The sequence below is a fragment of the Triturus cristatus genome, chromosome 10 (genome assembly GCF_964204655.1).
Source record: "Triturus cristatus chromosome 10, aTriCri1.1, whole genome shotgun sequence".
NCBI lineage: Eukaryota > Metazoa > Chordata > Amphibia > Caudata > Salamandridae > Triturus > Triturus cristatus.
In genome coordinates this window covers 1005351198-1005374952 of record NC_140593.1, presented here as the reverse complement: position 1 = coordinate 1005374952, position 23755 = coordinate 1005351198, and the positions used below count along the sequence as shown (strand labels likewise).

The following is a 23755-nucleotide window of genomic DNA, read 5'->3' as shown; positions in this document are numbered from 1 at the left end:
GTTTGCTGGAGTTTCGGCTTTCTCCTGCCCCGTTTGTTTACTGTGGGGGTGTGGCTAAATGGAAGAAGGTTTCCACTTCTACTATCAGTCGATGGGTGCGTTTGGCGGTCTGCTAATCCTATAAGTCTGAGGGTCTGCCTCCTCCATCTCAGGTGCAGGGTCGTTCAACACGCTCTGTGTCCTCTTCCTGGACTGAGGCGGCAGGGGTCTCGATCCAAGATATTTGTAGAGCTGCCACCTGGCAGTCCCATCACACGTTTGTCCTGCATTATCGACTTGATGTATTACATGCATCTGTTGACAGTTTTGCTGTTGGCGTTCCGAACGCTGCTGTGAGTTGATCATTTATTTGATTAAAGTTATGTACTTTTTGCATGGATCCCTGGTGTCCTGCGTTTTTTCTTCCTCGTTCACTGCTTGTGACCTTTGTGTTTTCTGGCGTTTTGATTGGCTGGTTGGAGGCAGGACGGCCTCACTTTGTAAGGACTGGGACGAGGAGGACCCTAATCGGGGTAATGAAGATTACCGGTAAGTAACAAGACATTAGTGTAACTTTCATATTCAAAGGCATACACACCTTGAAGAGATTGTAACTGAGACAAGTGCGTACATATTTCATCTCCTGCCTATCCTAATAGGTTTAGGAAAAACTTTTTTTTTCTGCTGAAGATGCATTACCATCTATAGCTAGCTTACAATTATTGACTAGTCTAGCCCACCTTTCCCATTTTAATCGATGGTTGCCCTGGTTCATTCATAAAAGGTGATTGATGACTACAAAACTGCACAGTCATGGTTTAAGTGAAGCAGTTGTACCAGGATTTTCAACTTTGTACAATAACAGAGAGGATGTGGAAGGACAGGCTAGGGTGGTCGATCTCAAATCTGGGGAACCGGGTTCGAGTCTTGGAAATGACGCTCAACATCCTGTGATTCTGGTCAAATCACTTGGGGCCAGAAGTACGACCTGTTTTTGCATGCGCAAACGGGTTTGCGACCCGTTTGCGCATGCAAAACCTACAGGGCCATATAGAAACCCTATTTAGCGAGTCGCAATTTATTTGTGACTTGCTAAATAGGATTTACGAGTTGCTATTAGGGGCGTTCCCTTCATATAGTGACCTCAAATGCCATGTATGACTGTTTTGCGACCGAAAACAGTTGCAGTTTACCATTGTTAGACCTGTCAGCCCTTTGGGTGGTCCTTCCTCATCATTATTTATTTTGTCCCACTTTTGCCTCAAACCCTGTTTGAATTTTTCCTTTTTGGGAACCACCAGACTTTTTAGTGTTGCTGCAGATTCAGGGAGCCATTTTAGCTACCCCTGAAACTTCTGTCTGAGGGCCTGGAGCACAAAATGGTGGCCACCTGTGACATCACCAGCATCCACTGGAACCTACCAGCACCTTCCAGAACATTCCAGAACCCTGTGACAGTTGGAGGCGGTTTGGAATGTTGGGGAGTTAAGAGAGAGAGTTGGCAGTTGGAGCTGGCAGTTGGCACCTGACTGGTGAAGGGAGAGCAGCACAACAGTGAAGGAGGAAGGAGTGAAGCAGCAGGGGTGGAAACTTGTGCCTGGAGTGGGGTCCATAAACCCACCCTTGATACTAGTCCCTACTGATGGATCCCAGCCTGTAGCCCTGTGTGGGAAGAAGCCAGAAAAACTCATCCTAAGGACCTGGACAGCAGGAACAGGCCTTAGAAGCAGAAAGCAGCAAGATCCTGACCTGGAAACTGGTTTCCCTGGAGTCCGGCGTCGAGTAGCCTAAGACCTGGAGCCCGAGGTGGAGAAGCGGCGCTGACTGAAGAAGCAGACGTCGTACCCGGAGCCGCCTGAGGTCGTGAGAGGGTGCCGACGGAGGTCGTGAGGAATACCAAAGGTCGAGGAGGAAGTTAACCGAGGTCGAGTGAGCGGCGTCATCGGAGGAGTGAAGTCCGCCCTCCGGAGTCGTCGGAGACCGAGGTGAAGTGTACCGGAGGTCGGGAGTGAGGATCGCACTCCGGAGTCGCCCGGAACCTGAGAGGAGGAGCACCGGAGGTCGGGGGTGAGGATCGCACCCCGGAGTCGCCGGAAGTCGACATCGAGGCCAGGCCAGCCGACGTCATCGAAGCCGAGAGCGCCATCGGACCGGAGCCGCCCGAAGTCGACATCGAGTAGAGACTGCCCGACGCCGTCGAATCGGAGGTCGAGATCGAACCGAGGCCGCCGACATCGGACCGGAACCGCCTACCGGCGTCGTCTAGAACTGACATTGTGCCGAGGCCGCCGAGACCGAACCGGAGCCGCCTCACGGCATCGACACGACTCCAGCGGCGTCGGAACATCAGAAAAAGGGCAGTAAGTGGAGTAGAGGGCGCCTAAGGCCCTGTGGAGACCTGAGAGACTGCTCTAAGGGGCTAGGGAGGTGCTGGAACCAACCTGACTGTGCCAGGGGTGAATTGGGACTAACCTAGAGAGGTTGTGTGGAGAGAGAAAGCCAGGGCACTGGTATTCCCCCCCTTGATCTACCTCAGTTTAGGCCTCAGCCTTGTCCCAGCCAGGGAGTAGAACCCCTCAAGCCTTCCACAACCCTACAAGCTGTGCCTGGGCCAAATCAGCCCTTAGGAATTGAAAAGTGATCTGATTACATGAGTGCTGCTGTATACTTTTAATTATTTATTGGGGGCACTGTATTTATTGTGTTAACCTATTTATTGCTTCACTATATTTATTGGTCTACAGGACTTGTTGGTGTACAATATTTATTGGTTCAGTATTTATTGCCTCAGAATATTTAATTGCCTGTATTACCTGCACTTATATTTATGTTCTTTATATTTATGATCACCCCTATTTATTGAATCTCCAGACAGTATTTATTTGACCTGCACTATTTAAATTTGTATATTGTGATTGTCTTATTTATTTTTCCAATCAGCAACTAAGAGAAAAAGATAAAGAAGAATATTTTCATAATTTTTACGGTGTAGAGTCGTTTTTGGAACGGATGCACGCATGGTTATTGTATGGGTATATTGTATGCTTAGCACGGTGCCTGTGTCCTGACCACTCGAGCCAAGCTACCACAGTGTGTTCGGGGAGTCCACCACCACCCTGCGGAGTGGGAGTGGGCTGTTTCCAACATAAATTGGTGTTCAGTGGTGGGATCGAGCTGTGCCTATGTATACTCAACAATAACCGTGGGTAGTCCATAGGCCTACACCGGGAGTTTTCTCAAAAGCGGCCTTCCTAATTGTGGGTTTTTGTTTTTTTCCAAATTTACTCTGGTGGTGGGAGGAGGTATTATTAAAGGTACCCCCCTGCATAGTTACTGCACAAAACCTGTCCTCTAACCTGAGTGGGCAAGATGGAGTTTGTACTAGAAAATCTAGAAACGTACACTGTGGCCCAACTCAGGGAGTTTTGCCAGCGGGAGGGGGTGTACTGTCCCCCAGGAGCAAAGAAGGGTGCACTCCAAACCAGCTTAAGGGCTTGGGGGGAGGCACGACGGGAAAGCAAGGCTGAGGAGGAAGACAGGGATGGAGAGCCTGACACCGAGGGGGCTGAGATGTACCGACCTGAGGTGGGGAACCTGTCAGCAGGGCCCAGAACCATTTCTAGGAAGGGCAGCAGTGCCTCTAGCGGTGGCTTGTCTGAAGTGGAGTTAACGGACCGGAGGGAGAAAAGACAGCTCACATGGGACTTAGCAAGGCTGGAAAAAGAGAAGGAGGAGCAGAGGATGGCCCATGAATTACGACTGAAAGAAATAGATCTTCAGATCTTGAGAATCGGGGCACAACCTGTTCCTAATGGTGGCAGCCAAACCCAAGAGATCACCAGGGAACCTAAACCATACCTGCCAAAGGACATAGTAGCTAGCTATGGTGTGGGCGACGATATCGCCAAGTGGCTGGCGGCCTATGAGGTCTCGCTGAGGGCCCATGGGGTTCCAGAGAAGTACTGGGGAGGGGGGTTGTATAAGTACATGCCTCCAGCTGGTAGGGATGCTTTATTGGCCCTCGAAGAGGATGAGCAAACCCACTACCCCACCATGAAACTGGCGCTCATCAGAAAGTTTGGACTAACACCTGAAAAGTACAGACAGAAGTTCAGGGGTAGTCACAAACTGGGCACGCAGAATTGGGTGGACTTCCTGGACTATGCGAAGAAGGCAATGGAAGGTTGGATTCAGGGCAGTGAAGTGAGGAACTACGAGGAGTTGTTTGACCTAGTACTGAAGGAACACCTGCTCGAGAAATGTTTCCCTGAACTGCGGCAACACCTGGTGGATAGCAAGCTGACCAGTCCCCGGAAGCTTGCTGAGGAGGCGGACATTTGGGCTAGTACCCGGGTGTCCACAAGGGGGACTGGAGGGGATACTCAAAAGGCCGGACAGGGCGCCCCCCAGAAGAAAGAGGGAGGGGAAAAGAAAAAGGAGTTCTCCAAAGGCCCCCAAAATAACTTCCAAGGGAAGGGAACAGGATTCACCTCTAAGGCTAACCCACCCAGAAACCCTAATCCTGGCCAGAGTCAGCAGCCAAGGGTTGTCCATTGCTACGAGTGCGGTGGCGTCGGACACTATAAAGGAGATCCGAAGTGCTTGAAACGACCACCCCCTCCCATTGGAGGAAAGACCCCCGGAGTAGCTAGTGTAGTGCTCGGGGAGGAGATGCCCTTAACTAAGGGAAGGGAGTGGGCGGGTGTCACTTTAGTGTCCCTGGGAGAACGGGAGATGGTTCCTAAGATCCAGGTGCCCGCAAATACCGCAAAGTATGGGCAGTGGGTCACCATCAACGGCCAAAGAGGGGAGGCTCTGAGAGACACAGGAGCCAGTATGACTATGGTGCGTAGCCAACTGGTGTCTCCAGAGCAGGTAATTCCCGATGTACTCCACCCAGCTGCGATGGCTGACGGCAGAACAGGCCACTATCCAGTGGCCGAGGTTCCCTTTGAATGGGGGGGGGGTTGCAGGTTCACTTCGAGTTGCCGTAAGCCCTGCCGTGCCAGTCGATTGTCTGCTGGGGAATGACATGGAGCACAACGCTTGGAAGGAGGTGGAATACCGGACTCACACCGAGATGCTGGGTACACCTGACTGGGCCTGTGTTAGCACAAGGTCCGCGACTACCCGAAGAGGGAGTTCATTTCGGCTGGAGCCTGGAACAAAGGCCCAGCCAGCTGCCAGTCAAGGGAAGAACCGAGGACAGGAGGAGCCTGCCTCGGCGTCCCCACCCCGTAGGACGGATAGGCCACCGGAGGTGGTGGACCAGGAGTCTGCGGTGGGGGACGTTACCAACCTGGAGGACCTACCCATCCCGGCCGAGTGGCACGTGGAGGGAGGCCCGTCCAGGGAGGAATTCTGCCAGGGCCAGAGGGAGTGCCCTACCCTTGAGGGGCTGAGGCGACAGGCCGAAGCCCAGGCAGCAGGGAACGTTGAAGGGAACTACAGTGTTTACTGGGAGGATGGCCTCCTCTACAGTGAACCCAAGGCACCCCTACATGGATCGTCACGAGCCTTGGTAGTTCCTCAACGTTATCGAGCCTTCCTTCTGGAGTTGGCTCACGAGATACCATTGGCAGGACACCTGGGGCAAGACAAGACCTTCGCCCGTCTTGTCCCACACTTTTATTGGCCTCAGATGAAAGTGTCGTCCGATACCTACTGCCGGACGTGTGTGTCTTGCCAAGCCAGTGGGAAAACAGGGGTGAAGCTGAAAGCTCCCCTGGAACCACTTCCTGTCGTTAGCACCCCCTTTGAAAGGGTGGGCATCGACATTGTGGGTCCGTTAGATCCGCCAACATCAGCTGGTCACAGGTTTATCCTGGTCCTGGTGGATCATGCCACACGGTACCCAGAGGCAATACCTCTGAGGACCATAACAGCACCTGTTGTGGCTAGGGCCCTGATGGGAATCTTTACCCGTTTGGGTTTTCCCAAGGAAGTTGTGTCCGACAGGGGGACCAACTTCATGTCAGCGTATATGCGGGCAATGTGGAAGGAGTGTGGAGTGACATACCGGTTCACCACTCCTTACCACCCCCAGACAAATGGTCTGGTGGAAAGGTTTAACAAAACCTTGAAGGGCATGATCAGAAGTCTGCCTGAAAGCCTGCGGAGGAAATGGGACGTCCTCCTACCCTGTTTACTTTTTTCCTACAGGGAAGTGCCACAGAAGGGAGTGGGCTTCAGCCCCTTTGAGCTTCTGTATGGGCACCCTGTACGTGGACCTCTCAACCTGGTGAGAGACGGATGGGAAAGAACTCCCAGAAAGCTTCCCCAGGATGTGGTGAGCTACATGCTGGCCTTCCGGAGCCAAATGGCTAAGTTGTGGAAGCAAGCTTCTGACAACTTGGAAGCCAGCCAAGCAGTGATGAAGGCGTGGTATGACCACAATGCTCACCCGGTGGAGTTGGAGCCTGGCCAGAAGGTGTGGGTGATCGAACCCGGAGAGCTTAGCGCCCTCCAGGATCGCTGGTCAGGACCCTTTGAGGTGTTGGAGAAGAAGGGTAAGGCTACCTACTTGGTGGACCTGAAGACCCCTCGTCAGCCCCTGCGGGTGCTGCATGCCAACCGCCTCAAACCCCACCACGAGAGGCCCGAAGTCATCTTGATGATGGTGACTGACGGAGGAGAGGACGTGGAAAGCGAGCCTCTCCCTGATCTGTTTGCGTCTCAAGAAAAGGATGGGTCGGTGGAGGGAGTGATTCTCTCCCCATCTCTAACTCCTGAACAGCAGGAGGACTGTCGCCAGGTCCTGGGGCAGTACTCTTCGTTGTTCTCCCTTGTCCCGGGTAGGACTCACCTGTGCGTCCATGACGTGGACACAGGAGACAGCCCACCTGTGAAGTCCAAGATCTACCGGATGTCAGACAAGGTGAAGGCCAGCATTCATAGTGAAGTCACTAAGATGCTGGAGCTAGGAGTGATTGAACCTTCTAGCAGCCCCTGGTCTAGTCCGGTGGTGTTAGTACCGAAAGCTGCACCACCGGGTGCCCAACCAGAACTGAGGTTCTGTGTGGACTACCGGGGACTGAATTCAGTGACAAAAACTGATGCTCATCCGATCCCTAGGGCGGATGAATTGATTGACCGGCTGGGAGCTGCCCAATATCTAAGTACCTTTGACCTTACTTCAGGGTACTGGCAGATCTCGTTGACTGATGGAGCAAGGGAAAGGTCAGCCTTCTCCACGCCCAATGGCCACTACCAGTTCTGTGTGATGCCCTTTGGGCTCAAGAACGCACCTGCCACGTTTCAGCGCCTGGTAAACCAGATCCTCACCGGAATGGAGAGTTTCTCTGCTGCTTATCTGGATGACATAGCCGTCTTCAGTAACAGCTGGGAGGATCACTTGCGTCACCTGCAAGCTGTTCTCCAGGCCCTGAGACAAGCTGGATTGACGATCAAGGCCAGCAAGTGCCAGATCGGGCAGGGGTCGGTAGTGTACCTTGGACACTTGGTGGGTAGGGGAGCGGTGCAACCCCTCCAGGCGAAGATCGAGGCCATCATGGCCTGGGAACCCCCCAAGACACAGACTGAGGTCCGAGCATTTTTGGGCCTCACGGGATACTACCGCCGCTTCGTGAAGGGGTACGGTACCATCGTAGCCCCCCTCACGGAGCTCACGTCCAAGAAACAACCTCGACGGGTAGTCTGGACGGAGGCTTGTCAGCAAGCCTTTGAGAAATTGAAGAAAGCCATGTGCGAGGCCCCGGTCTTAAGGGCCCCAGACTTTTCCAAGAAGTTCATTGTCCAGACAGATGCATCAGAACATGGCATTGGGGCAGTGTTATCGCAACTCAACGAAGAGGGTCTGGATCAACCCGTGGTCTTCCTATCCCGGAGACTACTTCCCAGGGAACAGAAGTGGAGTGCAATAGAGCGTGAAGCCTTTGCAGTGGTATGGGCTCTGAAGAAGTTGCGGCCATACCTGTTTGGATCGCACTTCCTCGTTCAGACCGACCACAGACCCCTTCGTTGGCTGATGCAGATGAAGGGGGAGAATCCCAAGTTGTTGAGGTGGTCTATTTCCCTACAGGGGATGGACTTTCAGGTGGAACATCGGCCTGGAGTGGACCACGCCAATGCAGACGGTCTCTCAAGGTATTTCCGCCTTAGTGATGAGAACTCCCAAGGGGTTGGGTAGCTCTCCCCACTTTCAGCTGGGGGGGACGCGTGTTAGACCTGTCAGCCCTTTGGGTGGTCCTTCCTCATCATTATTTATTTTGTCCCACTTTTGCCTCAAACCCTGTTTGAATTTTTCCTTTTTGGGAACCACCAGACTTTTTAGTGTTGCTGCAGATTCAGGGAGCCATTTTAGCTACCCCTGAAACTTCTGTCTGAGGGCCTGGAGCACAAAATGGTGGCCACCTGTGACATCACCAGCATCCACTGGAACCTACCAGCACCTTCCAGAACATTCCAGAACCCTGTGACAGTTGGAGGCGGTTTGGAATGTTGGGGAGTTAAGAGAGAGAGTTGGCAGTTGGAGCTGGCAGTTGGCACCTGACTGGTGAAGGGAGAGCAGCACAACAGTGAAGGAGGAAGGAGTGAAGCAGCAGGGGTGGAAACTTGTGCCTGGAGTGGGGTCCATAAACCCACCCTTGATACTAGTCCCTACTGATGGATCCCAGCCTGTAGCCCTGTGTGGGAAGAAGCCAGAAAAACTCATCCTAAGGACCTGGACAGCAGGAACAGGCCTTAGAAGCAGAAAGCAGCAAGATCCTGACCTGGAAACTGGTTTCCCTGGAGTCCGGCGTCGAGTAGCCTAAGACCTGGAGCCCGAGGTGGAGAAGCGGCGCTGACTGAAGAAGCAGACGTCGTACCCGGAGCCGCCTGAGGTCGTGAGAGGGCGCCGACGGAGGTCGTGAGGAATACCAAAGGTCGAGGAGGAAGTTAACCGAGGTCGAGTGAGCGGCGTCATCGGAGGAGTGAAGTCCGCCCTCCGGAGTCGTCGGAGACCGAGGTGAAGTGTACCGGAGGTCGGGAGTGAGGATCGCACTCCGGAGTCGCCCGGAACCTGAGAGGAGGAGCACCGGAGGTCGGGGTGAGGATCGCACCCCGGAGTCGCCGGAAGTCGACATCGAGGCCAGGCCAGCCGACGTCATCGAAGCCGAGAGCGCCATCGGACCGGAGCCGCCCGAAGTCGACATCGAGTAGAGACTGCCCGACGCCGTCGAATCGGAGGTCGAGATCGAACCGAGGCCGCCGACATCAGACCGGAACCGCCTACCGGCGTCGTCTAGAACTGACATTGTGCCGAGGCCGCCGAGACCGAACCGGAGCCGCCTCACGGCATCGACACGACTCCAGCGGCGTCGGAACATCAGAAAAAGGGCAGTAAGTGGAGTAGAGGGCGCCTAAGGCCCTGTGGAGACCTGAGAGACTGCTCTAAGGGGCTAGGGAGGTGCTGGAACCAACCTGACTGTGCCAGGGGTGAATTGGGACTAACCTAGAGAGGTTGTGTGGAGAGAGAAAGCCAGGGCACTGGTATTCCCCCCCTTGATCTACCTCAGTTTAGGCCTCAGCCTTGTCCCAGCCAGGGAGTAGAACCCCTCAAGCCTTCCACAACCCTACAAGCTGTGCCTGGGCCAAATCAGCCCTTAGGAATTGAAAAGTGATCTGATTACATGAGTGCTGCTGTATACTTTTAATTATTTATTGGGGGCACTGTATTTATTGTGTTAACCTATTTATTGCTTCACTATATTTATTGGTCTACAGGACTTGTTGGTGTACAATATTTATTGGTTCAGTATTTATTGCCTCAGAATATTTAATTGCCTGTATTACCTGCACTTATATTTATGTTCTTTATATTTATGATCACCCCTATTTATTGAATCTCCAGACAGTATTTATTTGACCTGCACTATTTAAATTTGTATATTGTGATTGTCTTATTTATTTTTCCAATCAGCAACTAAGAGAAAAAGATAAAGAAGAATATTTTCATAATTTTTACGGTGTAGAGTCGTTTTTGGAACGGATGCACGCATGGTTATTGTATGGGTATATTGTATGCTTAGCACGGTGCCTGTGTCCTGACCACTCGAGCCAAGCTACCACAGTGTGTTCGGGGAGTCCACCACCACCCTGCGGAGTGGGAGTGGGCTGTTTCCAACAACCATCCTTCACAGAAGGGTGGTAAACCACTCGCAAACGAGAAGGGGTCCCAAGGGAACCCCTTCCCCTTTGTGACTGGCTCTACAAATATTTTTTAGGGCAGGCAGTGGTCCCAGGAACCACTACTTGCCCTTAAAAAACAAGCATTGGCATAGCCTATAGGTCTTGCATTTGGGACCTTATAAGTATTTAGTTATGCAGCACAATATCCTTGGTGCAACAACATCAACTGTTGCATGGCTAAAAACTTATAAGGTCCCAAAGGCGAGACCTATTGGCTATGCCAATGCTTGTTAAATATTCTTCCAGGAACTCATCAAATGGAAATAGGTAATTTCTCCACAGTCTACACTAGATATCGCACCACAAGAGCAAGTCCAAGTACAATTTACAGATAACAGGCGCCATTTATTTACATTTTTGCCTCCTTAGGAAGACTGTTTTGGCAGACTTGGTGATGGATAAAAACCCAAGCTCAAAGCACCAAAGGGACACTGTGACCTGCTAATGTCTTTGTCACCCACAATGCCAACATCCTTTGCACGTCACAGGGTATAAGTGGCATTAAGGGGGTTTCCCCTGCTGGCAACAAGCATTGGAAAGTTACTGATCGCCTTTGTTTGAGAACCAGTTTGGTGGCCTCAGTACCACAACTAACTGCAGGCATCAGAGGGCACACTCGAACATTCTTCAATTCTGTTCACTGGATTCAATAATCACCCTTTGACCTCTTATATGCATCATTTTTATTGATATTTGCACTTTTTAGAAGGGGTGAGGGGAAGACCTGGACAATACCCGAGGAGAGGAACAGGCAGACACAGAGTAAAAATATTGTAATAGGTACAACGAAAGGCAGAGCAAGTAGGCTGTGACAATGAGCATTTTTATGAAAATATTTATTTCAAACTAATACTGAGAAAAATCCACATTCTAAGATTCATATGTAGAAAGGTCCCTGCCTCCTCAGCAGCACCCGGAGCAGAATCCTGTGAACAGAACACTTATGACGTGATAAGCAACCCTGTGTGACGTCAGGAGGCCAGGGTACGTGCAGAGGGGAGGCCTCCGCCGCAGCTGAGGGAAAAGGAGAGACCACTGTTGGGAAAGTATGTCGGGTAGGATGGGATCTTCTTTCAGGTTGACCGCAGGATCATTTCTGTGAATAAATAGTTTAATTGTCTTAAGAAATTGGATAAAACCCGTGCAATGCCTGCTCCCCCTGTTAAAATGAAACACGTGGCTTCCCCCGCAAAGTGATGATGTATGATGACACGTTGAAAGTCTCCAGTGTGACGTGTCCTGGGTATAGAAGGATGGTAACCAGGCAGCTGCAGTGTTGCACTCAGGGACACCGGACGGAGAGGAGCTGGAGATGGGGTCAGTCAGAGGCTAAAGCTGCAAGGGCTGAGCAGGCTCCAAAATTGAAAGGGGCTGGGGTGGGTCTAAGGGAGCAAGGTAAGTGAATGAACCAACCGAAAACTGAACTGAACACTGAACTTAGAGCGAACTTGAAATTATTACCTTCATCCTTTATTTCTTCTCCCAGAGAAACAGAGAAAGAAAGAGAGAGAGAGGGGAGGAGAGAGAGAAAGAGAGAGGAGGAGAGAGAGACAGGGGAGGAGAGAAAAAGAGATAGAGAGGAGGAGAGAGTGAGGAGGAAGGAGAGAGAGGGAGGGAGGAGAGAAAGAAAGAGAGAGAGAGGAGAGAGAGACAGGGGAGGAGAGAGAGAAAGAGATAGAGAAAGAAAGAGAGAAAGAAAGCGAGAGAGAGAGAGAGAGAGAGAGAGAGAGAGAGAGAGAGAAGTTTGAACGTATTGGCCAGGGATGCTTTGGTTCCTAGTCCATCCCTGAGCAGCTGCAATGGCACTGGGGCCCGCGAAGTGAGGGCCCTCTGCACCAAATTACGGAAGTATTTTACTGCTGAAAAGGACCACTATACTTACATTAATAAACAAGGATATGGCGCTGTGTCTGGGTGCAATCTGCTCAGTTCACTTTCTACATCTTGAACTACAAGAAAAAATAGGAGATGGCCGACCTGGGGCAACACGGTCCCAGTTGTTTCACCTTCTGTTCAGTCCTCCTTCTGTTAAAGTAATACCATTATCAGCTTCCGGAGAGGTATTTTGTGAGATGAAAAGCCTGCATTTAGAGCAGCAAAATATGCAAGGCTTTCATCTCATAATACAACTAAAGAGTGACAACTCTAGTTCCTTTGGAGAGAGGCTTCTGTAGCCTCATACTTATGTTAAAATGCTGACAAACACGATGTTATGCAAAACAAAAAAAGAGCGTAGTGTGCTGCAAAAGTGACACGTCTTTGACAGGCAACAACCTTTGCAATGAAACTCTCACCTCCCGGCTCAGTCTGACCGGAATGAGTCTGGGGCATTGGGGGTCTAATAATATTTCGACGGACTCCCACAGATTACTTTTTTTAATGCTGGAAGAGAAAACATTCATGTTACTTTTTCGGTAAAATAACCGGTCAATTTGATTAGTTTGTACTATACGAGTTTCTTCAAAAAATTAAACCGCTTCCATTTTTGAGTTAAAATAGAAGATCGGCAGTCAGGGCATCAATCTACGAGCATGTCACAACCAAATATTGCACGAGACACAGAGCACTCCCTGGTGGTCGGTGCCAGTTTTAAATACCCACACCAACAAAGCGCTGACATGGAACCAAACAAGAACAAGCATTGGCCGCGCGGCCGTGAAAGCGAAAGTAATCGCGATCAAAGCGAAAGTGGTCGCGAGGACGGGACGCGCTGTGTGGTAAGCACGCGAGCGGTGCGCGCGCAGCAGTGATTGGCGGCTGCGCGCGTGCACGCTCGCGTGAACGCAAGCGTTAGGCCAGCGAGGTCTGGTAGCACTTTGGAAACCCGCTTACGTTTCATTTTTCTTTTTTCAAATACATCTCATTTTACTTTAAGGAAAAAGGGCTGCATTAAAAAAAACTGCTTTATTTAAAAGCAGTCCCAGACATGGAGGTCTACTGAGCCCTGCAGGCCACCATACCTGAAAGGGCCGGCCATTCCCAATGGGGTCGCAAATTGTGAGGGCCTCATGAATATGCATGAGGCATGCAGTTTGCGACCCCATTGGGAATCACGTCAGTGTCACAGACACTGTAGTACATACCAATTTGCGACTCGCAAATTGCGAGTCGCTATTGCAACGCAATTTGCAATTTGCAAATTCCTTGGTCGTACATCTGGCCCTTTATCTCCCTGTGCCTAACAAAATGAATGTGTCCTTGTGTAACGTAACTGTTGCTCATGTAGAGCGCTCTGATACCCGATACCTTCGGGTCAAGTTTGTGCTATATAAAACTCTGGGGGGAAAAAACAAAACTCCAGCGGATGTATTACCCTATATACCCTTAAAACAATTGTGATCTTAATGTCCCAGGAAAAATGTTTTTGATGTATTACTAAGCTTGTATTATGACATCTTAATATGAATTAATGGCTGGTAAAATGGAACCAGAAGAGAACTATTAATAATGGTGGTGTCACAGTGGTTTGAAACTGTTGAAGAGAAAAAAAAATCTTTTCAGTGTTGTGAAGGCTTCTACTTAGTCACAATTGTCTTCAGTCATAAACGTCTGGCAAGTTCCTGAGTTTCACTGTGTTCCACACTTGTACTTCAAAGAGGTCTATTGTTACAACAATATTATGATGTAATTATAGTACTGACTAAAAGCAGTGAACACAACCTTGGTTATACATTTCACGTATGCGTTTCAAATTGCTGACAAAACGTGGTGTTAATGTACTTGGCATTAGCTGCATTACTGCTAGTAGGCAGTAGGTGGTGCGCACGCACTATGTATGCAGCCCTAGAAAATAAACAAATACTGTTGAGAACAGAAACAGGCTCCGTATCACGACGACTCATTTCAGAATTGGTTTCTTGCTTGTAAAGATATTGCATGCTCAAATAGATTACCAATGTTGTGTAGATCTGGAGAAATCCACAAAAGTGACATATATGTTATACAGCATACACGCAGTGCATCAGTGATTGTAGTGGGGCCCAGCAACTCATCGTCCATGTGGTGGCAGAAAGAAGACATGGGGAAGATGAAGGCTGATCCATCTATAATTAGTGCCCACACACAGTGTGCGCCATGTAAGCAGTCAAGATCAAACTGCTGAGAAGAACACCAACTGATGTGGACAATACCTTACACAGCAGCAAGAGGGCACAAAGGCATGCAAACAGAGAACAATACCACAGTCACCCTGTTCACCCCATTGGTCAGGCTCCCTCCCTCCCAAAAAAAACCCTCACCCTTTCCTTCACACAAATGGTCACCCACATGGGCAGCCTCTACTTGCACCTTCTGGCATTCTGTTTTTCCAGCCAACATCATTGATGTCTTCCCTGATGTTGACCATTATCACGAGATCATCATGCCAGCTAAATGGTCCAGCCTCTTCTCCTCAACAAGCCAAAAAAATGAGCAACCTTCTCTCCCCCCCCCCCCCCCCCCCCCGTGGGCACCTTCACTGCTCCCACCCAAGATTTCCACTTTTTGCGCCCTAAATGGGCATTCTCTGACACCCACGCGGGTCACCTGCTATTATTTTGCATCTGGTATCCTTCTCTTGTCACCTTCCTGCATTTTTTTCTTCCACTCCTAAGTGTCCGTACTTTGCACTTCATATCCCCTAACTGTCTCCCAAAGTTCCCTCCTCTGTCTCCCCAAAGAGGAATCTATAACCTCCTCGTAAGTCTTCCTTGCCACATCAATAACTAAGTGAGCTTCAGCTCCAACCAGAACCCACCAAAGCAAAAATTGTTAGCCTCCCATGCCTCCCATCCCTTCCCAATATGGCCGACCCATGTCACCCTTGACCACTATAAGAGGTGGGCTGGCCCAACCTTTCAGCCTGTTTTTTTGATTCTGCGCTGACTCTCCATGTGCGCTGTCAGGTAAGTGTGTTCCTGCTATAGAATTAACTTGGGTCCCTGGGTGGAGGCCCTGCTCTAGCTGGCCCATGCGCTTGGGGATCCTCCCCCTTCCTTCCCCCGTCTCCTCTCTTTAGGGGCGGTTAGGCTCTGCTATAGCGAGCCAAGGGTTAATGGGGGTAGCCGCGGGGTATGGGGCTCTCCTGTCAGCCCCTTCTGCCCCGCAGCCGTGATGACATTTTTTATTGGGAATTGCCTTTCCCAGGGGCCCCTGTCTGTCCCTGCTGGAAACGCTTGGCCTTGCTCAGTCGATCTTGTTGGTTGGGGCTGGCGCCCGGCGGGCTGTCCTCCGGCTCCTGGGCGCGCTTTCCACTACTGCTGCGTTTGGCTGTGGGGCCCGCAGGGGGCTCGCTTCGCTGTCTCCTTCCGTCTTGGGTTGCCATCTATGGTGCCCGCGGGTTGCGGTGAAGCCCCCTTTGATTTTGTTTAGCTCCGAGGAGCTGCTTGGGCTTACCTTATGTCGAAGTCCGGGTCTTGCTCGGTTGCCGTCTTCTGTCCTCCCGGCCTCGTCCGCCCATGCTCGTGGTGCAGCACGGGCGGTTGTTGCTATCTCCGCTTGGCAATTGCATGCGGGGGGACGCGCTTCCTGCATTTGGTGTCCGGCCTCCTGTGGGACCGTTCGGGCATTGCACCCTTCCCGCGGAGCGGGTTGTGTTCCGACTTTGTTTTGCCGTAAGGCTCTCGTTTGTTCCCCGGCCGGCGTTTGGAGTAGGCGGTCCTTCCCGCCTCCGTCTCCCACTGGTTTTCCGGTGGAGGGTGCCTTTGGGGGCAGCGCCACCTTGGCCCACGGTCCTTTGCCTCTTGCGGTCCGATCGTTGGGCCTGTTGCTCCCTGGCTGTTTTGGGGTACTTCTTCTTGGGGGGATTGTGCTTTTCCGTTGGGGGCGGATTTGACACAGTTGACAGTTGTACCTTTCCCTGGTTCCTTCCAATTGTGCTTACATGTTCCAGCTGTGGTGGGCGTCCGCTCGCCCTCTCTCTCTTCTGTCTTTTTCCTGTGTGAGTCCCCGTGGCCTGGTGTTTTTGGTCGATGTCTCTTCCGCAGGTGGTTGTTCTTGTCCTGAGGTTTCACTGGTGGTGTGTTCTCAGTCGATACGGTTGGCCATGTTGCTTCTTTGGTTCTCCCTCGCAGCCAGGTCTGGTGGCTCAGTGAACGACTATGTTCGCTGCAGCTGCCTCTGTTGGCCTCTTGGTCCCAGGTTCGGTTCCCGACAGGTCCACTTCTCTTTTCCTCCTTCTGGGGTTGTTAGGTTGTGTGCCTTTGTGTTGGTTATCTGCAACGGCCTTCTGTTTTTCGGTGCCTGTTTTTCCAGGGGTATGTGTTTACATCTGACTTATGACTGTGAGGTTCACCCTACTTATTATTATTATTAATTAGCTCTTATTGAGCGCATGGCTACCCGGAGGCGTCCCTACTGCGGTGGCGGTCTAGTTTTCGCCGTATTGCCGTTTGGGGGTGTGTATCGTGGGGCCATGGCTTTGGGTTTTTGGGCTGTTTCTCACTGCCTGTTTTTTCCCTTTCCTGGCTTTGTGCTTCCGGCCCTTTCGCCCAGTTGGCTCCTGTCCCCGCTTGCTCTCGGTGATTGTGCGGATGCTGACCTGGTTGTCCCTGATTGTGCGGCCGCATGGGGATTCCGGGGCCGTTGGCTTCTGCGTGTCTGAGGGCGGCCAGCTATACTTCCTGTCCCTCCTTCCCAGGGCTGCTTCTGTGGTCATCATGTGGGCCCTTGCTTCTCTGGGGGTGTTGTCTGATCCTGAAGGGCTTGCCTTTTTCGTGGCCGTGGCCGTGACACCTTTTCTCCTCCTCCTCCCTGGCCCGGCAGGTGGCTACTGATCTCCCTTCCGTGTCGTGCTTCTCCTCGGCTCTTGTCCGTTGGGGCTCTGTTGGGGGCCACCTGTTGCCTCTCCTCACATCCTGGGTGACATCTGTCTCGATTCCCTGGGTCCTGCCTTCTGCTGTGCCGCTCTGTTGTCTCCTGTTTTTCAGTTGTTGGGCTCACCTGACCGTGTCCTGCGTGCTGTAGCTCGTTGGTTGGTCTATGGCTTTTTGGTGGTGACTGTTTGGTCGATTCGGGGGTTCGGCACACACCTCTGCTAGGGTATACGTATTTGCCTGTGCTTGCGGGTTAGCTTTTGGCAGTCTCTCCGGTTCTTCTCCAGCGGGACCTGTTCATCTGGATCCTGTTTGTCGGTGGGGTCTTGGTATTTCTCCACCCTGGTTGTTCTGGTTTTTGGTTACCTGCCTCATTGTGCCTGTTCCCCGTCATCTGGTTTTGTGAGTGGTGACGTCCTCTTCCGATTCAGGCGCTCCCCCCTTTGTTTGTCCTCTGCCCCACTGGATTTCGTGTTGGGGTTGTTTAGCTTGGTCGGGGTCCTCCACGGGGAGTGTTGCTGGAGTTTTTGTGCCTTGTTGACTGGCAGTGCTTTGTCCTTCTCTTGGGGGCTCTTCCCGTCCGGTGGGTCTCCGTACTACTGGGCCTTCATGGGTTCAGGTTCTTTCTAGTCTTCACCTTTGGCCATACCACCCTGTACGCACCTGATCTCGTCTGATCTCAGAAATTGAGCAGAGTCGGGCCTGGTTTGTACCTGGATGGGAGTCCGCCTGGGAATACCAGGTGCAGTAGGCTTATTATTTCTCTTCCCCTTCTTCTGGGTCGCGGGTTGGGCATGCGGCTCCTTTCCCGCCCTTTCTATGGGTGCGGCCTGTGGTATTTCCTTTTCTAGTGTCCCCTTCCCGGGTGGTTGCGGCCTTCTTGCCGGCCTGTGGGGCTGGGGGGCGCGCTTGGGTTCCCGGTCTGTGCGGGGTCGGTTGGTCCCCCTGCTGGCGGGCTTCTCGTCTGGCTTCTGTTGGCCGTTCCTTTGGCTTGTCTGGGGTTTCCTCCGGCCGTGCGGGGGCTTCTTGTTTCCAGGCTGGGCGTACTCCGAGCGTGCTGCTGGGTTTACTCCCTTTGGCTGGGGTCCGGGGATTGTCCTTTGTGACTGTTTCTCTCCTGGGGGAGTCCTGCCTGATTCTCTGATGCGGTTTTTTTTTTTCCAGTGGCTTCCGTCTGCCTTTGGGCAGCTGTGTCCTTTTTGTTCCGGGCACGGTTTGGGTCCCTGGAGGTGGCTCTGTTTGCAAACCTCGGCAGGGGCTCCCGGCTTTTTGCGCTTTTGCTCTTCTTCTTTGGCCCTGGGTCTGGTGGGCTTGTGCTTGCTGGCTCGTGGTCGCTCCCTGGAGGTGGTGGTGTTGCTTTCGGGCTTGTTTCACCCAGCTCTTCTGTCTTTTCTCGCCATTGGTGTGTTGCTGGACCTGTGGCCTTGCCTCTCTGTACGCACCTCTTCTTGTCTCCTCTCAGTTGTTTGGCTGGGTCAGTTCTGGCAAGTAATGTTTTCCGCCTTGTTAGTCACTAACGCTTTGCTCTCCCTCTGATGGTCTTTCCCTCATAGTCCCCTATGCTTCCTTCTCTTCGCTCCCAGTTAGTGATTCCCACCTCCTGACTTCCATCTATTGGTCATAGCCAGCATTCCGCCACCCATTGGTCCTGTGCTGCTCCTTTTCCACTTCCTTTTGACTTGCTTTGTTCTTCCTCCCCATCCCTCGTTGGCCTGCTCTTCCTATGATTTGTTTATGTCCTCCTCGCCCAGTGGGTAGCATTAGACATACTAATGTGGTTGTCCACATGGACTGCTTTTTCACTCCTTACGTTAAGCCATTGCCATCCATTGTTCAGCTTGCTCTCTTACTGTCCATGTTGGCCTCTCTGCTCTTCACCCTGTGGATCTCCCTCTGTTAAAGACCCCCTGCCACTCAGTTTCAATAATCGACCTTTCACCCCACAGCTGGCCACCCAGAGCTCCTTGTAACCCTGTGCTTTTCTTCCTCTTTGAACATCTACTCCTTTAACTTTTCTAATTCACCTTGTTTGCCATTGCCTGGTTCTGTATTTTGTTGTCCTTTCCCTCTTTTGCTTCATGATCCTCTGACTCATTGCTTTTATTGCTCTTCAGTATGATGATAATTCTAGACACTGAAGACTTGTTCCAATAGTCCACCAAAGCCATAAAAAGTTGAAAATAATGGGAGACAAAACTGATCCTTTAGGAAACACTGCTTGGACAAATGCTAGTGGTACACTACTGAACATTTCACAATCAGTCATGGGTTTCCCCTTAGAATGTTTTCATCCTCTGGTTTACCCCTATTGGACATCCGGTGCTCTCCCCCCACCACCACCATTCGTCATTCTGTGACAACCTACTTGCCTTTCCGCACCCCGTTTAGTCGGCCTTCATGATCCCTTTAACCCCATTTACTCGTCAGCCTCAACTATCTCATCTAATATTATTTCATCAAGTTGCGGCTCACCCTTATGGGCACATGGGCTCCTTCTTTCCTGACCTTTAAAAAAAATTATTTCAATAATGAATGATAGCATATTATTTTCTAATGTGTACTACACACATTTCCGATCCCGCTTTGAGCAGTAGTCTCCGGCTCTGTGTGATGGCTTGCAAAGGCATATTAAGGTCCCTGCACCAGCCATCGGAAGCATTATCCAGGGCTGGTGTAGTCCCTTGACTCGGGGACCCAGCTCATCACAGAGTTAGGGAAGGCTGGATTGAAAAAGCAAGAGGTGAACATCTGATCGCTGCAACCTCACTGGCTCTAGGTTGCAGTTTCATGCATCGGTGCTTCTGGAGGTGAAAGCGAAAGTAATCGCGATCAAAGCGAAAGTGGTCGCGAGGACGGGACGCGCTGTGTGGTAAGCACGCGAGCGGTGCGCGCGCAGCAGTGATTGGCGGCTGCGCGCGTGCACGCTCGCGTGAACGCAAGCGTTAGGCCAGCGAGGTCTGGTAGCACTTTGGAAACCCGCTTACGTTTCATTTTTCTTTTTTCAAATACATCTCATTTTACTTTAAGGAAAAAGGGCTGCATTAAAAAAAACTGCTTTATTTAAAAGCAGTCCCAGACATGGAGGTCTACTGAGCCCTGCAGGCCACCATACCTGAAAGGGCCGGCCATTCCCAATGGGGTCGCAAATTGTGAGGGCCTCATGAATATGCATGAGGCATGCAGTTTGCGACCCCATTGGGAATCACGTCAGTGTCACAGACACTGTAGTACATACCAATTTGCGACTCGCAAATTGCGAGTCGCTATTGCAACGCAATTTGCAATTTGCAAATTCCTTGGTCGTACATCTGGCCCTTTATCTCCCTGTGCCTAACAAAATGAATGTGTCCTTGTGTAACGTAACTGTTGCTCATGTAGAGCGCTCTGATACCCGATACCTTCGGGTCAAGTTTGTGCTATATAAAACTCTGGGGGGAAAAAACAAAACTCCAGCGGATGTATTACCCTATATACCCTTAAAACAATTGTGATCTTAATGTCCCAGGAAAAATGTTTTTGATGTATTACTAAGCTTGTATTATGACATCTTAATATGAATTAATGGCTGGTAAAATGGAACCAGAAGAGAACTATTAATAATGGTGGTGTCACAGTGGTTTGAAACTGTTGAAGAGAAAAAAAAATCTTTTCAGTGTTGTGAAGGCTTCTACTTAGTCACAATTGTCTTCAGTCATAAACGTCTGGCAAGTTCCTGAGTTTCACTGTGTTCCACACTTGTACTTCAAAGAGGTCTATTGTTACAACAATATTATGATGTAATTATAGTACTGACTAAAAGCAGTGAACACAACCTTGGTTATACATTTCACGTATGCGTTTCAAATTGCTGACAAAACGTGGTGTTAATGTACTTGGCATTAGCTGCATTACTGCTAGTAGGCAGTAGGTGGTGCGCACGCACTATGTATGCAGCCCTAGAAAATAAACAAATACTGTTGAGAACAGAAACAGGCTCCGTATCACGACGACTCATTTCAGAATTGGTTTCTTGCTTGTAAAGATATTGCATGCTCAAATAGATTACCAATGTTGTGTAGATCTGGAGAAATCCACAAAAGTGACATATATGTTATACAGCATACACGCAGTGCATCAGTGATTGTAGTGGGGCCCAGCAACTCATCGTCCATGTGGTGGCAGAAAGAAGACATGGGGAAGATGAAGGCTGATCCATCTATAATTAGTGCCCACACACAGTGTGCGCCATGTAAGCAGTCAAGATCAAACTGCTGAGAAGAACACCAACTGATGTGGACAATACCTTACACAGCAGCAAGAGGGCACAAAGGCATGCAAACAGAGAACAATACCACAGTCACCCTGTTCACCCCATTGGTCAGGCTCCCTCCCTCCCAAAAAAAACCCTCACCCTTTCCTTCACACAAATGGTCACCCACATGGGCAGCCTCTACTTGCACCTTCTGGCATTCTGTTTTTCCAGCCAACATCATTGATGTCTTCCCTGATGTTGACCATTATCACGAGATCATCATGCCAGCTAAATGGTCCAGCCTCTTCTCCTCAACAAGCCAAAAAAATGAGCAACCTTCTCTCCCCCCCCCCCCCCCCCCCCCGTGGGCACCTTCACTGCTCCCACCCAAGATTTCCACTTTTTGCGCCCTAAATGGGCATTCTCTGACACCCACGCGGGTCACCTGCTATTATTTTGCATCTGGTATCCTTCTCTTGTCACCTTCCTGCATTTTTTTCTTCCACTCCTAAGTGTCCGTACTTTGCACTTCATATCCCCTAACTGTCTCCCAAAGTTCCCTCCTCTGTCTCCCCAAAGAGGAATCTATAACCTCCTCGTAAGTCTTCCTTGCCACATCAATAACTAAGTGAGCTTCAGCTCCAACCAGAACCCACCAAAGCAAAAATTGTTAGCCTCCCATGCCTCCCATCCCTTCCCAATATGGCCGACCCATGTCACCCTTGACCACTATAAGAGGTGGGCTGGCCCAACCTTTCAGCCTGTTTTTTTGATTCTGCGCTGACTCTCCATGTGCGCTGTCAGGTAAGTGTGTTCCTGCTATAGAATTAACTTGGGTCCCTGGGTGGAGGCCCTGCTCTAGCTGGCCCATGCGCTTGGGGATCCTCCCCCTTCCTTCCCCCGTCTCCTCTCTTTAGGGGCGGTTAGGCTCTGCTATAGCGAGCCAAGGGTTAATGGGGGTAGCCGCGGGGTATGGGGCTCTCCTGTCAGCCCCTTCTGCCCCGCAGCCGTGATGACATTTTTTATTGGGAATTGCCTTTCCCAGGGGCCCCTGTCTGTCCCTGCTGGAAACGCTTGGCCTTGCTCAGTCGATCTTGTTGGTTGGGGCTGGCGCCCGGCGGGCTGTCCTCCGGCTCCTGGGCGCGCTTTCCACTACTGCTGCGTTTGGCTGTGGGGCCCGCAGGGGGCTCGCTTCGCTGTCTCCTTCCGTCTTGGGTTGCCATCTATGGTGCCCGCGGGTTGCGGTGAAGCCCCCTTTGATTTTGTTTAGCTCCGAGGAGCTGCTTGGGCTTACCTTATGTCGAAGTCCGGGTCTTGCTCGGTTGCCGTCTTCTGTCCTCCCGGCCTCGTCCGCCCATGCTCGTGGTGCAGCACGGGCGGTTGTTGCTATCTCCGCTTGGCAATTGCATGCGGGGGGACGCGCTTCCTGCATTTGGTGTCCGGCCTCCTGTGGGACCGTTCGGGCATTGCACCCTTCCCGCGGAGCGGGTTGTGTTCCGACTTTGTTTTGCCGTAAGGCTCTCGTTTGTTCCCCGGCCGGCGTTTGGAGTAGGCGGTCCTTCCCGCCTCCGTCTCCCACTGGTTTTCCGGTGGAGGGTGCCTTTGGGGGCAGCGCCACCTTGGCCCACGGTCCTTTGCCTCTTGCGGTCCGATCGTTGGGCCTGTTGCTCCCTGGCTGTTTTGGGGTACTTCTTCTTGGGGGGATTGTGCTTTTCCGTTGGGGGCGGATTTGACACAGTTGACAGTTGTACCTTTCCCTGGTTCCTTCCAATTGTGCTTACATGTTCCAGCTGTGGTGGGCGTCCGCTCGCCCTCTCTCTCTTCTGTCTTTTTCCTGTGTGAGTCCCCGTGGCCTGGTGTTTTTGGTCGATGTCTCTTCCGCAGGTGGTTGTTCTTGTCCTGAGGTTTCACTGGTGGTGTGTTCTCAGTCGATACGGTTGGCCATGTTGCTTCTTTGGTTCTCCCTCGCAGCCAGGTCTGGTGGCTCAGTGAACGACTATGTTCGCTGCAGCTGCCTCTGTTGGCCTCTTGGTCCCAGGTTCGGTTCCCGACAGGTCCACTTCTCTTTTCCTCCTTCTGGGGTTGTTAGGTTGTGTGCCTTTGTGTTGGTTATCTGCAACGGCCTTCTGTTTTTCGGTGCCTGTTTTTCCAGGGGTATGTGTTTACATCTGACTTATGACTGTGAGGTTCACCCTACTTATTATTATTATTAATTAGCTCTTATTGAGCGCATGGCTACCCGGAGGCGTCCCTACTGCGGTGGCGGTCTAGTTTTCGCCGTATTGCCGTTTGGGGGTGTGTATCGTGGGGCCATGGCTTTGGGTTTTTGGGCTGTTTCTCACTGCCTGTTTTTTCCCTTTCCTGGCTTTGTGCTTCCGGCCCTTTCGCCCAGTTGGCTCCTGTCCCCGCTTGCTCTCGGTGATTGTGCGGATGCTGACCTGGTTGTCCCTGATTGTGCGGCCGCATGGGGATTCCGGGGCCGTTGGCTTCTGCGTGTCTGAGGGCGGCCAGCTATACTTCCTGTCCCTCCTTCCCAGGGCTGCTTCTGTGGTCATCATGTGGG

At 51.4% G+C, this 23755-nt stretch overlaps 1 protein-coding gene and 1 pseudogene across 1 annotated transcript in view; both read left to right on the top strand.

The window, feature by feature from the left end:
• Positions 1-23755, top strand: part of B9D1 (B9 domain containing 1) — a 493702-nt gene that overhangs the window by 48646 nt on the left and 421301 nt on the right. The window lies entirely within an intron of this gene.
• LOC146796418 (5S ribosomal RNA) lies at positions 17597-17715 on the top strand (annotated as a pseudogene).